The sequence below is a fragment of the Papaver somniferum genome, chromosome 9 (genome assembly GCF_003573695.1).
Source record: "Papaver somniferum cultivar HN1 chromosome 9, ASM357369v1, whole genome shotgun sequence".
NCBI classification, from domain to species: Eukaryota; Viridiplantae; Streptophyta; class Magnoliopsida; order Ranunculales; family Papaveraceae; genus Papaver; species Papaver somniferum.
In genome coordinates, this window is record NC_039366.1 from 188,267,112 (window position 1) to 188,279,260 (window position 12,149).

The following is a 12,149-nucleotide window of genomic DNA, read 5'->3' on the forward strand; positions in this document are numbered from 1 at the left end:
GTTCGGTTGATTCACAAAAAATACTTTTAACCGAACTCCTTGTATTAGAACAACAGAAGTCCATAAGTTCGGTTCCTTCGCAAAATAAGGATATCACCGAACTTTAGTTTACGAAAATAATGAGAAGTCCACAAGTTCGGTTCGTTCGCAAAAATGTTAAGTTTTCTTTGTAACCGAACTCTACCTTTGAAACTTCGTAACCGAACTCTACCTAATTCGCCAAGAAATAAATTTCGTAGTAACCGAACGTTTGCCTAATTGCATATATGCATATGTAAGCCCAGTTCGGTTGATTCGGAAAATATGTTGAAGTTTGCGAACCAACCGAACTTCTAACACTAGGTTACTTTTAACCTGCAGTTCAGTTGGGAACTTGGTTGCGTTGAAGTTTGCGAACTAACCGAACACGCCAGATGTACCCAAATAAATTGTTAAGTTCAAAGTTCGGTTACTTACCATTTTATCCTAGGTAACCGAACATTACACTGTACGACCAAAACCTCCATTAACGAGCGAGTTCGGTAACCTGCGTGTTTGGAAAACGTAACCGAACTACACTTTCAGGTGTGTTCGGTTACATGTTCTTGACATATGGTAACTGAACTGACCAAAATCTACATAAAAAATTTCATTTTTTTTTGAAAGTTTAGAGCAATTCAACCAACATTATCTAAGTCTGAAGCACACCTGGGTACCCAAATACCCTTCCTCCGTTTGTGGTTGATAAAATCCATCGTTTTTCATGTTTTTCTTCTTTATCTTCTCTAACTTTACTCTCTCAATAATTCTACTTCTTTAAAAAAAAACCATCTGATTTTTTAATCTCACTAATTATCTTTAACATAATCATCTCACTAATCATTACACCAACTACTATTAACACTAATTAATCATCACCCAAAATTAATCAGGAGGATAATTTAGATATTAATATAAATATTCAAATAAAGGATGACCTAGATTTATTTCTAATGTCTTTACCCAAAATAAAATCATGGTCCCAAAAAAAAAATCATGGTCCCAAAAAATCGTTCTTCACGTATCAACAATGTCATTAAATCCCCAAAAGGCAGGTGACTCTAACACCTGTTATCCTTGTTCTGGGGCACAAAAATATCCTTGGTATCAACCACAAAACAAAAGAGAAAAGGTAAAGCTCTCATTTTCTTTTTCCACTAGCAAGCTTTTCCATGATTGATGAACCCTAATGGGTCCTGGTGATCTTTTGTTTGATACACTATGATCGTATACACGAACCGTCCCATCCATTGAGCACTGACATTTCACATCAGTGACCTATACAGAAGATAGAAGCTTGTAAGCTTGTTGTTTGTACTGGCTCGGCCGGGCCACTAAGTTCACCTTTTGCTCTGGGGATCGCAAAGTCACAGGCTCACCTTTTGCTCCGGGATACTAAATATTACAGATAATTTCAGTTTTAGAGTTTAGAGATCATTTCCTCATCTGTGCCACACCGGTGTTCTTTTTGTAGCATTTACAGAAATTTGGTGCCTTGGTGTACTCGCAATTTGTTCTTTTAGCAGTCTTTCTGCCAGGAAATTCTTTCCCAAAAGTTCTGTCACAAAAGAAAATATTCCAAAGTCGGGTTGTTTCAGAGAATTGAGGAGCCAGGTAAAGCAGGAAGTCACTTTTTGTTTTTGAGTATTTGAACGGATATCATCTTTCCACTTGCCTTCCGGCCGATAGTGACTTCCCCAATTCCATGCTCAAAGCGATTAGCCACTAGACTCCAAAGAGCCAGTAATAACCCCACAAAAAGTAATACCACCCATGTTAACCATGAACGCTATCGGAAGACTAATAACAGAAATGGCCATGACCTAATATTAGAAAGATCAAACGGATGTGCAACCAGTCTAGATTGGCAAGCCAACTGTCCGAATGCTGCGGTTTACCACCTTATACTTATGGCAAGTGATCGCTGTCCTATTCTCCTATCCACTGTGAGAAATGAGGCAGTAACTCGTAAAACATTTCGTCTTTACAAAATTTGGTTTAGAGCATCTTCAACGGTGGGTGTTAAAAATCGCATGTGAAATTTTTATTTATGGGGTTATATATATGTGGCAAAATAATAATGTTTTGCTCATGAACTATCTTCGATGATGAGAGGTCTTATTTTCAAGATTTGTTTTTTTGGATAATAATAAAATTGAATCTCTTTTACTTATTGGTTTAGAAAAATTTATTTAAAAATAAAAAAATTAAAATATAGTTAAAAAGATGACATGGAGGTCATTCCCAAGGTCTAGTTTTATTTTGACACCCTTCCTACTTAATGGGACCCACTATTGGAGATGAATTTAATGTAAATGAGGGTCTAATATCCTGTGTGTCGTAAGAAAATAAAACTTCCACCCTCTGTTGGAGATGCTCTTAGAGACCCTAGTTGCAAGGAGTTAATAATAAACAACTGGAGAAATGACACAAGGGGTTCCCCTGCTTTTAAGCTTACAAGATTAATAGGAAATAATATATGAGAGTTCATATTTAGGAGATATGCACTTTAAGTTGTGAGAGTTATATTAGGAATTGTCTTGAGAATCAAGTCTTGTGATTGTATAAATATCTTGAAGAATTAATGAGAAACACACACAAAGATTATTATCAATGTAGTCTATTTCTTCCGCGCGTTTATGCTCTCCTCTCTCTTACTCGATCCTTAACATGGTATCAGAACAACGTGAGAGGGAGAGAGGAGAGGAAGAGAAAGTTAGAGAGTTTTCGGTTTATGGTTTAGGTAATGAGTTAACGAGAAAAAAAAAGTGAGACTATCATCAAAAGAGGAATAGGATCGTGTTAAATTTGATGATAAGAACAAGGCGTAACTCTTGGTCTTATGCTGATGCTGAAGAGTACGTTGCCTGTCAAACCTTGTTCAAAATCTTGTGGTTCACCAAATCTGGGGAACAAAAACTTGTTCCTGTAGGTGGGTGTTAGGGTTTGAAAATCGTGTGGTTAACCAAATCAGGGAACAAAACCTTTTTCACGTAGGTGGGTGTTAGGGTTTGAGTCTACAAACTTGAAAGGGTCTATAGAGGTGTGCTACTGCCATGGTTTGTGTGAATTGTTGAGAAGGATTAATGGCTTGTTTTAGAAGTTCAGACATACAAGGAGTTTGGGTTTGTTTGAAGTGAGGTTATGGCCGTGAAAACAGCTAACAAGAGAGGCTGTTTGTTTGGAAGCGAGACTGGGACCACAACACTAGCTTCGTTCCATGGCTAGTTCTGGTTCTGAGAAGTATTTTACGGTAAGATTAAAACATGATAAAGAATGTTGCTTCCGTTCTGGTGAGGAAACAAAATAGAAGAAAAGAAAAAAAGGTTGTTAAGGATTGAACCTTTTTTGTGGGAGTAATCTGTTGGCAAGAGAAAAATTATTTTGATCATATGGGGATAATTAGGAAGGCAAGCAAGAGAATGAAGAAATCCATGGGGCCGAGATTTAAAAGGTCCCTGTTGCCGTTATTGATCATGATGATCACAATTGAGGACTGTAGGATGATGTTAGTGGAGTTGAAGACAGCGTGAATGCTCGAGTTGTACAAGGACAGGGAATCAAGGCTGTTGCTGCCATTTTGGCTGTTGTGTACGATGGAGTTTGGATATTGTTTATTGTTGCCTTATTAATAAAGAAGAGAACGAAGGAGATGCATCTCAGACTTGAGATGGTGAATGTTCTAAGCCGAGAAACAAAACTATGTGGAACCTGTATGTTCTAAACTTACAATTGGGACCGCAATGTCTAAAAACTATGGTTGAGACCGTAATGTCCTTAAACTACAATTGGGACCGATATTTCCTAAAACTATGAAGATGGGACTGAGATATCTTAAAACTACGAAGGGGACCACAATGTCCTTAAACTACGAAGATGGGACCGTAATGTCCTTAAACTATGAACGAGACTGAGATGTCCTTAAACTACGAAGATGAGACCGTAATGTCCTTAAACTACGAAGGGGACCGAGATGTCCTTAAACTACAAAGATGGGACCGAAACGTCCTAAAACTACGAATTTGACCGTAATGTCTTTAAACTACGAAGACGGGACCGAAACGTTCCTAAACTACAAAGAGGACCGAAATGTCCTTAAACTTCCATTGTGAACCGTCAGGGTAAGGTCAATTTAAATTTATTTTGTCCAAGATGGGCATTCTTGATCTACATGCTCCATCTTGAGGGAGGGTAATAGGAAATAATATATGAGAGTCCATATTTAGGAGATACGCACTTTAAGTTGTGAGAGTTATATTAGGAATTGTCTTGAGAATTAAGTCTTGTGATTTTATAAATATCTTGAAGAATTAATGAGAAACACACACCAAGATTATTATCAATGCAGTCTATTGCTTCCGCGCGTTTATGCTCTCCTCTCTCTTACTCGATCCTTAACATGGTATCATAGCAACGTGAGAGAGAGAGAGGAGAGGAAGAGAAAGTTAGAGAGTTTTCGGTTTAGGGTTTAGGTAATGAGTTAAAGAGAAAAAAAAAGTGAGACTATCATCAAAATAGGAAGAGAATCGTGTTAAGTTTGATGATAAGAACAAGGCGTAACTCTTGGTCTTATGCTGCTGCTGAAGAGTACGTTGCCTGTCAAACCTTGTTCAAAATCTTGTGGTTCACCAAATCTGGGGAACAAAACCTTGTTCCCGTAGGTGGGTGTTAAAGTTTGAAAATCGTGTGGTTCACCAAATCAGGGAACAAAACCTTTTTCCCGTAGGTGGGTGTTAGGGTTTGAGTCTACAAACTTGAAAAGGTCTATAGAGGTGTGCTACTGCCATGGTTTGTGTGAATTGTTGAGAAGGATTAATGGCTTGTTTTAGAAGTTCAGACATACAAGGAGTTTGGGTTTGTTTGAAGTGAGGTTATGGTCGTGAAAACAGCTAAGAAGAGTGGTTGTTTGTTTGGAAGAGAGACTGGGACCACAACACTAGCTTCGTTCCATGGCTAGTTCTGGTTCTGAGAAGTATTTTCCGGTAAGATTAAAACATGATAAAGAATGTTGCTTCCGTTCTGGTGAGGAAACAAAATTGAAGAAAATAAAAAAAAAAATTGTTAAGGATTGAACCTGTTTTGTGGGAGTAATCTGTTGGCAAGAGAAAAATTATTTTGATCATATGGGGATAATTAGGAAGGCAAGCAAGAGAATGAAGAAAGCCATGGGGCCGAGATTTAAAAGGTCCCTGCTGCCGTTATTGATCATGATGATCAGAATTGAGGACTGTGGGATGTTGTTAGTGGAGTTGAAGGCAGCGAGAATGCTCGAGTTGTACAAGGACAGGGAATCAAGGTTGTTGCTGCCATTTTGGCTGTTGTGTACGATGGAGTTTGGATATTGTTTATTGTTTTCTTATTAATAAAGAAGAGAACGAAGGAGATGTATCTCAGACTCGAGATGGTGAATGTTCGAAGCCGAGAAACAAAACTATGTGGAACCTGTATGTTCTAAACTTACAATTGGGACCGCAATGTCCAAAAACTATGGTTGGGACCGTAATGTCCTTAAACTACAATTGGGACCGAGATGTCCTAAAACTATGAAGATGGGACCGAGATATCTTAAAACTACGAAGGGGACCACAATGTCCTTAAACTACGAAGATGGGATCGTAATGTCCTTAAACTTTGAACGAGACCGAGATGTCCTTAAACTACGAAGATGGGACCGTAATGTCCTTAAACTACGAAGGATACCGAGATGTCCTTAAACTACAAATATGGGACCGAAACGTCCTAAAACTACGAAGGTGACCGTAATGTCTTTAAACTACGAAGACGGGACCGAAACGTTCCTAAACTACGAAGAGGACCGAAATGTCCTTAAACTTCCATTGTGAACCGTCAGGGTAAGGTCAGTTTAAATTTATTTTTTCCAAGATGGGCATTCGTGATCTACATGCTCCATCTTGAGGGAGGGTAACATGAAATAATATATGAGAGTCCATATTTAGGAGATACGCACTTTAAGTTGTGAGAGTTATATTAGGAATTGTCTTGAGAATTAAGTCTTGTGATTGTATAAATATCTTGAAGAATTAATGAGAAACACACACCAAGATTATTATCAATGTAGTTTATTGCTTCCGCGCGTTTATGCTCTCTTCTCTCTTACTTGATCTTTAACATGGTATCAGAGCAACGTGAGAGGAAGAGAGGATATGAAGAGAAAGTTAGAGAGTTTTCGGTTTAGGGTTTAGGTAATGAGTTAATAAGAAAATAAAAAGGAAAAAAAAGTGAGACTATCATCAAAATAGGAAGAGAATCGTGTTAAGTTTGATGATAAGAACAAGGCGTAACTCTTGGTCTTATGCTGCCGCTGAAGAGTACGTTGCCTGTCAAACCTTGTTCAAAATCTTGTGGTTCACCAAATCTGGGGAACGAAACCTTGTTCCCGTAGGTGGGTGTTAGGGTTTGAAAATCCTGTGGTTCACCAAATCAGGGAACGAAACCCTTTTCCCGTAGGAGGGTGCTAGGGTTTGAGTCTACAAACTTGAAAAGGTCTATAGAGGTGTGGTACTACCATGGTTTGTGTGAATTGTTGAGAAGGATTAATGGCTTGTTTTAGAAGTTCAAACATACAAGGAGTTTGGGTTTGTTTGACGTGAGGTTATGGTCGTGAAAACAGCTAACAAGAGAGGCTGTTTGTTTGGAAGAGAGACTGGGACCACAACACTAGCTTCGTTCCATGGCTAGTTCTGGTTCTGAGAAGTATTTTCCGGTAAGATTAAAACATGATAAAGAATGTTGCTTCCGTTCTGGTGAGGAAACAAAATAGAAGAAAAGAAAAAAAAAATGTTAAGGATTGAACCTGTTTTGTGGGAGTAATCTGTTAGCAAGAGAAAAATTATTTTGATCATATGGGGATAATTAGGAAGGAAAGCAAGAGAATGACGAAATCCATGGGGACGAGATTTAAAAGGTCCCTGCTGCCGTTATTGATCATGATGATCACAATTGAGGACTGTGAGATGTTGTTAGTGGATTTGAAGGCAGCGAGAATGCTCGAGTTGTACAAGGACAGGGAACAAGGTTTTTGCTGCCATTTTGGATGTTGTGTACAATGGAGTTTGGATATTGACAATAATTTCCTCATTAGAACTCCTTCATATGAAGAAATTAAGAGTATTGTCTTTAGTATGCAGTCGTGGACAATACGAGGACCTGACGGGTTTCCTTCTTCTATCAAGAAATGTGCGAAACGGCAGGCGATGACATTGTAAGTATGGTGCAATCGTTTTTCGCTAGTAGACATATGCTTAAGCAGTTAAATCATAATTTTACTAGTCTTATTCCTGAGACCAATAACACCAAGACTGTTGTAGAGTTTCTACCAATTAGTCTTTGCAATGTAGTGTATAAAATTATTTCGAGATTTCTGGCTACTAGGCTTAAAACTCTTCTTGACGGGATCATTACACCTTTCCAAAATGCTTTCTTTTTGGGTAGGTTAATTACAGAGAATATAGTTATAACACATGAGTTAATGATTCCATGAGAAAATCTAGGTCTGAAAAGGGTTGGATGGCCATTAAGCTAGACATGGCTAAAGCGTTTGATCGCATAGAGTGGAGTTTTCTCCTTGCCACTCTCAAAAGGCTAGGATTTTGTGAAGCCTAGTGTGAAATGATAAATCAGTGTATTTTGACAGTAACAACGTCCACAACGCTTAATGGTAGCCCAGGTAGTGTATACAGTCCTCAACGTGGCCTTAGACTAGGGGATCCTTTATCCCCGTATTTTTCATTATATGTATGGATTCGTTCTCCCGTGCGCTCATGGATGCTGAATAAGGTAATCAAATCCATGGATTTAAAGTTAACAATTACGATCCTTTCATCTCGTACTTTTTTTTTTGCAGATGACTGTTTAGTTTTTACTAAACCCAATGCAAGAAAAGCAAGAACTCTTGCTCATATCACTGAGCAGTTTAGCATACACTCTGGTGAGCTTGTTAACTTTTCTAAATCCGGATTAACATTAGTCCAAAAGTTCCCAATTCAGTTAAAAATAATATTTCAAGTATCCTACAAATTAGTAAAATGGCCTTGAACGATAAGTACCTTGGTGTTCCTATCATGCTTTAGAGGAACAAAATGCAATCTCTTAAAGGTTTACTTGATAAATTTGATGGAAGGTTAGCAGGTTGGAAAGGGAAAATTTTCAATCAAGCTAAGAGGATTATTTTAACTCAATTTGTTCTTGGTTCCCTAGCTATACATCAGATGGAATTCTTTCCTATGCCCAACAGATCAACTAGATGCCATTTAGATGTGGTTTTGGTGGAATAAAAAGCGGGACAAGAAAGGTCAATATTTTAGAAATTGGAAGTATATAGCGCAGCATAAGCACGTGGTTGGTATGGGGATTAAACAGTCTGTTATCCTAAACAAAGCTCTTCTTACAAAGCTAGCGTGAAGAAAGGTAACTTCTAGTGATGCGCTTTGGGTCAAACTGTTGGAAAGTAAGTATTTCATAAACTATAACCCTCTCCATGATTTTAATAACACTTCGAGTCTGCCATGTGATTAGTCTTGATATTCTTAAGAATAACAATAACATATGTTAGGAAGTTGGAAATGGTTCAATCATAAGCATTTGGAGGGATGTGTGGATTCCTAATGTAGCAGGACATGTGAAAACAACTCCATGTCGGCAAACATGAAAATAGTGAACCAACTCATAACACTTCAGGCTCTTGGGTCTGGCGTGGGATTAGAGAAGGTCTTGATATTCTTATGAATAACATATGTTAGGAAGTTGGAAATGGTTCAACCATAAGAATTTGGAGGATGTGTGGATTCCTAGTGTAGCAGGACATGTGAAAAACAACTTCATGTCGACAAACATGAAAACAGTGAACCAACTCATTGACCACAACACCAAACAATGAGACAGGAATACCATGTCTGCATTATTTGATGCGAACACAATTAATGAAATTCTGAAAATCAGAATTTCTTTTCATGGCAACGATGGATTGAGATGGAAACATACCCAAGATGGTAACTTTTCGGTGAAATCAGCTTATAAGGCTATTCAAGATCAGATTGGTAGTTCTTTAACTAGTAATCTAAACTGGATATGCTTTTGGAAAGCTAAAAATCCGCCTAGAATTGCCCACTTTCTATGGAAATATGTGCAACAATGGCTTCCAACTAGAGATAAGCTTTCAAGGTTTGTTCATAGTATAAATAACACATTTCTTATGTGTCTTGTTGCTGTTGAATCTATGCAGCATCTATTCTGTGATTGTACAATCACTCAAGGTAATATGGTAGGAGTTAGGTAACAATTTTGTTAATATTGTTAATGGAATGTAATTTGTTGAATGGATTGTTGAAAAAAATTTAACTACCAAAAGCACTTCTGCGATTAATGTACAAATTAGAGATAAAATAGGATTTGGTATATGGATGATTTGTAAAGCTCGTTGTTCGCTAATCTTTGAGAATGTGCTTGTGAATACAAATGTGATTGCAAGTAAGAACCCAATTCTATACTGGTTGGAACAACATAGTGCATGAATATCAGAGTGCACAAAAATTTGACAGAATTTTATCTAAGCGGTCTTGTCCTTAGGGGAGATATGAAAATAACTGTTGATGCAACATTTTTTAAGACTTCAAAGTTATCTAGGTATGATATAATATATAGAAACTATGCAGGTACTTGCTATGGATATCTATGCATATTCACAAAGGTAGTAGACCCGAAGAAAGCGGAAGCTACCACAATGTATGAGGCAATACGATGGGTAAAAAGACTTGGGATTACAGAAGATTCACTTGGAAGGAGATTGAAAAAATATTTTCCTAGCATTAAATGGAAACAGATGATCCATGAATTGGATTCACAACAACATTATAGAAGATAGTACTTTTATGTTAAATGGTTTTGTCTATTAGAAATGTTCCTTTTCACCTAGAGAGCCTAATAATACGACTCATGTTATAGCCAAACACACAATATGCAATTCTTGTAGTACAGATTGGAATACTTCGTTGCCATATTGGCTTAAGGATTGTATACAATCAGACATATCTATTTCTTAATTCAATGAATTTATGTTTTCGTATTATAAAAAAAAAAGTTCCGAAGCACGCTCCAAAAAATAAGTAGCAATATGGATGCCCTTCCCATAAGAATCGGTCTCTCAGTCCAAAAGTTCTCACTCCAAAAATGCTAAATAATTTTTAATTACTCATGATCTGTAAGTGAACCCAGGGATTTAATTAATCCTGGGTTTTAGTATATTTCAATTTTGGGTTAGTGATGATAAGGTTGACAGTGGAGGTGAGAGTTCAGGTGGTGGTTGTGTTGTGTGCAGAGATGACAACGGTGTTGGTGGTTTTATCGGCAGAGGTATTTAGCTAAATTGCCCTGAAATATTGTGGGAAGGTGGGTCCAAACTTCCCTAAAATATTTGATTAGATTGGTCAGCTGTCTGGATTGTATACAAAAACGATTGCTAAAATCAATTGGGATTATATTTAGCTAATTATATTCTTGATGGAGTTGTACATAGTCAGAGTTGTATTTATCATAAGTGTTGATTGTACTTAGTCACTGCCTGTTTGTCTTGCACTATTATTACTCAAATAATTTTAGATAACCATCAACGTAGTATGCCTCAGACGAGTCAGCCAAGTTAGTAACTCGGCAAAATCGGGTATTTTCTATTTACTCGCCGAGTCAATCATGACTCAGTTATACTGAGTCACGGGTAACTCGAAAGGCTAGGTTCGAAGTAGTAAAATTAGTTTTTAAACACTTCATGAGCAGAAGAAACCTTAAATACTTAAAGGAACGGACGACTAAGGATCAACAAACTCTATAAGGATCAACAAACTCTATAAGCTTGTGCACTTCTCTTTGAATTAGTTTTCCATTTTTTTTTCAAGAGCTCTACTATAAATGAGTTCTTCTTTTTTTTTTCCTCTCAGTTCTGTTACTATCTTGGTGATAGAACTGGTTTAATAAACTTAGCCCTTTTTTAGTCAAAAAAACTATTTTTCCAGCATTTTTCTTCTTCCACTTCTTAATCCTTTTAAAGACAGCTTATGTATCAGGAAAAAATATGCATATGTATATGACTCGACAAGTTACTCGGTCGGGATCGATCCTCAGCCGAGCTGGAGACTATCCTCGAGTCGTATTACATTGATAATTATTCCTATACTATTAATTTTAAATAACGATTACTATATAATACATAAACTGATGAGAAGGCACTAATAAAATTTGATTAGCATCATCAGACTCAAAAGGTTTATTACTATACACTTATTAATACCAATTTATCGTGAGTAAGGACAATTCTCATGGGATAGACAAATTTCAATATATATTCACTTTCCTCTCACTACTAGACAAAGATGTTCAAAATGAATGGGCAGACCCTCAAATTTGAGGGATGTATATCGAGACTGAAAATCTGACGTACAAAATATCTTGCACCATGATACTAATGTTGTGTCAGGCAATATAACTTTTATCGTCGAGCGACACAACTACTGTTGCAGCGTGCTAAACGTTCAGCCGCGCGTCACATGTTCTGTGGCTGAACGGCTAGATCCAACGACTCTCTTTGAGTTTTCAATAAATACTTAACATTTCTCACATTTCAAATTATACCTTCTCAAACCTTCTCTAAGCATCTCTAAAATCAAAATTTTTGCAAAAATGACATTAAATTCACATCAAAGGTCATCTCAAGCTTCTAGTAGAGTTCGTGCTCCAAAGTATTAAACTGGTGCAGTTGAATCTATTTGTAAAAACCATGTATTTTTACATCTAATGATATCAATGGTGCACAACAACATAGTGCAATCTTTTGGAAAAAAAATTTGGTTAAATTTTGTGAGTAAACAGGGAACATCAATGATCGTGATATAGATGGTTTGTTCAATGTTTTGATTTTATCAACAAGTTAAGAAGTTGTTGAATGTGTGTATGTGATCATGCAAATGAACTGATGCAAAAAAAAAGTAATGAAATTGAAACTAATGTGGTATGCAAAATTTTTAAAAAATTGAATTTGTTAAATTATTGTGATTTTTTTTCCCTAAGTTGCAGGAATGAAGATGTAAAGAAGAATGACAAAGATGGCACAAAATAGTTCCCAA